The 6,649-nt window shown below is 45.4% G+C and overlaps 1 pseudogene; it reads left to right on the forward strand.

Moving 5' to 3' along the window:
* Window positions 1-4,759: 4,759 nt before the first annotated feature.
* LOC107966928 (histone H2A.Z-like) lies at window positions 4,760-5,306 on the forward strand (annotated as a pseudogene).
* The last annotated feature ends 1,343 nt before the right edge of the window (window positions 5,307-6,649 follow it).

Here is a 6,649-nt window from a genome sequence, read left to right on the forward strand (position 1 = left end):
TTTTGTCCCGCAGGCTGAAATGCAGTGGCACAATCTTGGCTCACTACAGCCTCTACCTCCCGATTCAAGCAACCCTCCTGCCTCAGCGCCCCAAAGTAGCTGGGACTACAGGTGCATGGCACCACGCCTGCCTAATTTTAAATGTTTTTTTTGTAGAGGCGGGGTTTAGCTGTGTCGCCCAGGCTGGTCTTGAACTCCTGAGCTCAAGCGATCCTCCCGCCTTGGCTTCCCAAAGTGCTGGGATTACAGGCATGAGCCACCGCGCCCAGCCAGATAGGAGCCATCTTAATGGAGTAAGATGGCTTACTTTTAAACATTATTTCTAAACTGAACCCAGACCCTGGCATGTTAGAGGTGGTTACACAGTGAACGCATTTGACGAACAGTCGAGGTAATTTTGTTTTCCAGGGTTTGCTCCATGAATAAACAATCTCTGAGAGGCTGGTATCTTGTCCAAGGTCAAGAGCCTGAATTTGAATTGTCTGACTGAAAGGCAGCATGTTCTCTACTAGTCACCTCTCTACCTGGTTCCACCCTATGCAAGGCAAACAAACACAGAAGAAAGAAACCCATTGCCGTGCAAAATCCAGTGATTCCAAACCCAACCAGCCCACCAGGGATGTTCTGGGAGTCCGAGCTGGGGACAGGAGCACAGCCAGCCCTAGCCAGCCCTCCCCCCACCACACTCAGTGCCTGGCGGGGCAGAGCGAGTCACATTTCAGCCTCACTCACAGGCCAGCTTGAAATTCGGCCCAGCCGCCACTGCCTCCTGAGAACTCCTCCGGATGCCTGCAGGCTTATGCGGGGCTGAGTCACTTCCTCACCTTAATTCTCCCCTAATACCTTCCCTTTCTCTGCCGCTTTACTCCTGGCACCACTGTCTGGGTGTGGAATGTCTGGGGAAGCTGTGCAGGTGGGTTGGCTGAGCTGTCTGCCCAGATACCACAAACATGGCTGGGGAGAGAGGATGCAGGGGTAAAAGTAATGCCAGATTTGTCTGCTGGCTCTTAAGCGCATCCTAATCCCCTCAGTCAGTTTGATCTTCGCAAACATGAGCACAGGTCAATATCTCTAAGCTTGGGTCCTGAGGGGCTGGTGGAGGATGGAGCAGAGGATGGATGAAGAGGAACAGGAAGTGAGGGGAGAGTGATGGCTGCTTTGGCTTTTAGAAACTTCCATCCCACATTACTTTCCCTAGGGAAGCTCCCACTTCCCATCCCTGGGAGAACAGACTGCATCCTGGAAGGTCAAGTTCCAGGTCATGTTAAATATGATGGTTTCCTGGATGAGTCTAAGGACGTATCATTAATATCTTCAGCCTATTTCCGGAAGTCCTGCTGTTCCTCTTACCTACATGTATGCTGTTCTTCCCTGTGTACAACTTAACTTTCCTTTCCAGGTTTCGGATGCTTTGTCTGTACATTGCTTTGTGTGTTTGCCTGCCTCAGCTTGTACTTTCGGAGATAGAAATTGGGTCAAAGTTTTAGTTTTTATTTAAGTTATTCATTTATATAGTTTAAAAAGTCAAAGGATGGTGCAAGATTTATGAAAAAGAGCCCTCTCCCTTCCCCTTAGCAGAGATAATCATCTTCACCTTTCTTTTTTTTTGAGACAGAGTGTCGCTCCGTTGCCCAGGCTGGAGTGCAGCGACGTGATCTCGGCTCACTGTGATCTCGGCTCACTGCGACCTCCACCTCCCGGATTCAAGAGATTCTCCTCCTGCCTCAGCCTCCCGAGTAGCTGGGACTACAGGCGTATGCCACCATACCTGGCTAATTTTTGTATTTTTAGTAGAGATGGGGTTTCTCCATGTTGGCCAGGCTGGTCTTGAACTCCTGACCTCAAGTGATCTGCCCGCCTTGGCCTCCCAAAGTGCTGGGATTACAGGTGTGAGCCAGCATTCCTGGCCATCTTCAATTTTTATAGCTCATTCTTTTGGCATTTGTCTCCATTTCCCTCAATAATATTATTTTATTACTACGTCATGATTTTTCAGTTTTAGGCACTATTTATTGTCTTCCATACTCGAACAACCCATGCACCCTTCCTGGCCTCCATCTTTCCACTACAGTCATACAATAATTTGGTTACAGCAATAGCCAGTTTTTACATTAATACCACTATGTAAAGACTATTACCATGTGATGGACTATGCACAATTTTTTATTTTCCCTGGAGCTAATAATTATCTCCACCCCCCTCCTTCATTTACTTAGTTTCCTATGTGTTTAATGCCAAGCTCTTTCAGTTGTTATAATCTTCCCTTAATACTTTCAGATGATATTCTACCAATTTTATTTTCTTGAAGAAATCTCTCTTAGACATGGCTGGGCACGGTGGCTCATGCCTGTAATCCCAGCACTTTGGGAGGACAACATGGGTGGATCGCCTGAGGTCAGGAGTTTGAGACCAGCCTGGCCAGCATGGTAAAACCCCATCTCTACTAAAAACACAAAAAAATTATCTGGGCGTGGTGGCAGGTGCCTGTAATCCCAGCTACTCGGGAGGCTGAGGCAGGAGAAGTGCTTGAACCGGGGAGGCAGAGTTTGCAGTGAGCCGAGATGGCATCATTATACTCCAGCATGGGTGACAAGAGCAAAACAGCATCTCAAAAAAAAGAAAAAAAGAAATCTCTCCTAGACATTTCTGACCTTATCTGGTCTAGGCTGGTTGTCCTATAGGACTGTTGCATTGTCGTCATCTTGCAATCTCTTTTTACCAACATCCTGGGGGATTCTCTTTATCTATCACATGTCAGATTCCTGTTTCCCCTTGTCTTTTTCTTGGTTTACTACCTTATCATCCAGGAGCCTCCTGAGTATATAAACATTTTTTTCTGAACCTTAAATGACTCAAATGTCTTTTTCTATCTTCAACCTTGATTGATAGTTTGGTTCTGTAGTCCCAGCTACTCGGGAGGCTGAGGCAGGAGAATGGCGTGAACCAGGTGGGCAGAGCTTGCAGTGAGCCGAGATTGCACCACTGCACTCCAGCCTGGGCGACAGAGCAAGACTCCATCTCAAAAAAAAAAAAAAAAGATAGTTTGGTTGGGTATAAAATTTTAAGTTGAATGGCTGGGTTCCATGGCTCACACCTGTAATCCCAGCCCTTTGGGAGTACGAGGTGGGTGGATCACTTGAGGTCAGGAGTTTGAGACTTGGTGAAACCCTGTCTCTACTAAAAATACAAAAAATTAGCCAGGTCTGGTGGCTCATACCTATAATCCCAGCTACATGGGAGACTGAGGCAGGAGAATTGCTTGAAGTCAGAAGATGGAGGTTGCAGTGAGCTGAGATCGCGCCACTACACTCCAGCCTGGGCAACAGAGTGAGACTTTGTCTCAAAAAAAAAAAAAAAAAAAGAAAGAATTATGTTGGAGATGATTTTCCTTTGGAAGTTTGAAAGCATTGCTTATCTTCTAACTTCCAGTGCATCTATTGAGACATTCAAGCCACTCTAATGCCTGACCTCCTCCCCTTTCCCTTTGGAAACTTGCAGGATCTTCTCTTTGTCTTCAGTGTTCTGAATTATAATGATTTGTCTTGATGTTGGTCTCTTTTCATCCATTGGGCCAAGAAATCTTGGGCCCTTTTAAACTGGAAATATATGTCTCCGTTTTTGAAATTTTTCTTTGGGTATTTTATTTTATTTTATTTTATTGAGACAGAGTCTTGCTCTGTCTCCCAGGCTGGAGTGCAGTGGTGCAATCTCAGCTTACTGCAACCTCCGCTTCCCAGGTTCAAGCGATTCTCCTGCCTCAGCCTCCTGAGTAGCTGGGATTACAGGTGCCTGTCACCACACCCGGATAATTTTTTGTATTTTTAGTACAGATGAAGTTTCACTATGTTGGCCAGGCTGGTCTCAAACTCCTGACTTTGTGATCCACCCGCCTTGGCCTCCCAAACTGCTGAAATTACAGGTGTGAGCCACTGTGCCCAGCCCAGGTGTTTTTTTAATCATTTCCTCCATTCCTTTTTCTCTGTTGTTTTTTGTTTATTTTTGTTTATTTTTTTAATGGAATTCCTATTATTCAGGAAGTGGAATTCCTGTATTAGGCCTCTAATTTTCTTATCTATTCTCTCCTATTTTCTGTGACTATGTTTTTGTAAGATTTCCTCAATTTTATATTCCAATCCTTCTACTGAGTTTTTGATTTCTCACATTATATTTTTAAGTTTAAAGAGCTCCCTTTTTGTCCTTTGAATGTTCCCCTAAACAAAAAAAAGCAATAGTGGCCAGGCATGGTGGCTCATACCTGTAATCCTAGCACTTTGGGAGGCTGAGGTAGAGGACTGAGATCAGGAGTTCAAAACCAGCCTGGGCAGCAAAGTGAGACCCCATCTCTACAAAAAAATAAAAAAATTAGCTGAGTGTGATGGCATGTGCCTGTAGCCCCAGCTACATGGGAGGCTGAAGCAGGAGGGTTGCTTGATTCCAGGAGGTCAAGGCTGCAGTAAGCCATATTCGCACCACTGTACTCCAGTCTAGGTGACAGAGTGAGACGCTGTCTCAAAAACAAACAAAAACAACCAAAACCCCAACAGTATTGTGTTTTTGTCTCAGGTTTATATATTTGCATATGGAATGTCTATATAAATTATGTTCTTGCTGGGCATAGTGGTTTGCACCTGTAGTGCCAGTTCCTGGGGACGCTGGGGCAGGAAGATCACTTGAGCCCAGGAGTTCTGGGCTGTAGCATGCTATGCCGATCGGGTGCTAAATTCGGCATCAATATGATGACCTCCCAGGAGCAGAGGACCACCAGGTTGCCCAAGGAGGGGTGAACTGGCCCAGATCAGAAAAGGAGCAGGTTGGCAGTTTAAATTGCATTGCATTGAAGAAATAGGTGGTGGGATCTTGCTGGGTGTTTGATTAGCCCTTTCTCTGTCTTGCTTGTTTGAGCTTCAGCAGAATTCAAAATGACTGGCAATAAGGCTGGGAAGGACTCTGGAAAAAACAAGACAAAGGCGGTTTCCCACTCGCAGACAGCTGGCCTGCAGTTCCCAGTGGGACATATTCATCGACACCTGAGATCTAGGACGACCAGTCATGGGCATGTGGGTGCAAATGCCGCAGTGCATAGCATAGCCATCCTGGAGTAACTCACCACAGAGCTACCTGAACTGGCAGCAAAGGCATCAAAAGACTTCAAGGTAAAGCGTATTACCCTTCGTCACTTGCAACTTGCTGTTTGTGGAGATGAAGAATTGGATTCTGTCATCGAGGCTACAATTGCTGATGGTGGTGTCATTCCACACACTCACAGATCTCTGATGGGGAAGAAAGGACAACAGAAGGCTGTCTAAAGGCTGCCTGGATTCCTTATTATCTCGAGACTCTAAGTACCTTACCAGCTGTCCAGTGTGGTGATTCCAGTAGGCTGTATCTCTGTGAAAAACATAATTTCATCTTTTTCTTTCTTTTTTTTTTAGATGGAGTTTTGCTCTTGTTGCCCAGGCTGGAGTGCAATGGCATGATCTCAGCTCACTGCAACCGCCTCCCGGGTTCAAGCTATTCTCCTGGCTCAGCCTCCTAAGTATCTGGGTTTACAGGTGCCTGCCACCATGCCCGGCTAACTTTTGTATTTTTAGTAGAGACAGGTTTCATCATGTTGGTCAGGCTGGCCTCGAACTCCTGACCTCAGGTGATCTGCCTGCCTTGGCCTCCCAAAGTGCTGGGATTACAGGCGTGAGCCACCACCCCCGGCCCAATTTTGTCTTTTTGTAATTGTGTCTGAGCAAGTTGGAAGTTTAATTAGCTTTCCAACTGACCAATTTCTGCATTCTAGTCTTAACCATATTTAATTGTTACTATGGCTTCAAAGAAGCTATTGATTCCAAAGTAGTGGGTTTTGATTGAGTTTTTTAAAAACTGGATTTTAACAGTGATGCAGAAGTTATAGTAACAAACATTTGGTTTTGTACAGGCATTATTTCCACTCTGGTGCATAAGCTCAATAAAGGTCATATCCCAAACTAAAAAAAGAAATGGAGCAGGTCAAAACTCCCATGCTGATCAGTTGATCAGTAGTGGGATTATGCCTATGAATAACCACTGCACTCCAGTCTGGGCAACATAGCAAGACTCTGTCTCAGAAAGGGGGAAAAATATCCATGTAAGTATTATGTCTGTTTTTGATAGTATTGTGTTCTTGTTTCAGAAATGCATGTTTGTTTTTGTTTGTTTGTTTGTTTGTTTGAGACAGAGTCTTGCTCTGTCGCCCAGGCTGGAGTGCGGTGGTGTGATCTGTGCTCATTGCAACCTCCGCCTCCTGGGTTCAAGAGCTTCTCCTGCCTTGGCCTCCCATGTAGCTGGGACTACAGGCGCCTGCCAACGTGCCTAGCTAATTTTTGTATTTTTAGCAGAGGCAGGGTTTCACCATGTTGGCCAGGCTGGTCTCGAACTCCTGACCTCAAATGATCCACCCACCTCGGCCTTCCGTGCTCAGCCTGATGCATATTTTTAAGATCTCGCTAAGAAATAATAATGATAGGGTTTTTGCCGTATTTTTAAAAGTTCTCTTTTCCCTGCATAAAATAGTTTTCTCCAAGTAGGTTTTTCCATTTATTTTCATCTCTGCCTTTCATGTTAGAGACTTTGGTCAGATGTCTGATGACTGCTGGTTATCTGAGTAGGGGCACTAAAAAGC

Source organism: Pan troglodytes, chromosome 8 (assembly GCF_028858775.2).
Source record: "Pan troglodytes isolate AG18354 chromosome 8, NHGRI_mPanTro3-v2.0_pri, whole genome shotgun sequence".
Taxonomy (NCBI): Eukaryota; Metazoa; Chordata; class Mammalia; order Primates; family Hominidae; genus Pan; species Pan troglodytes.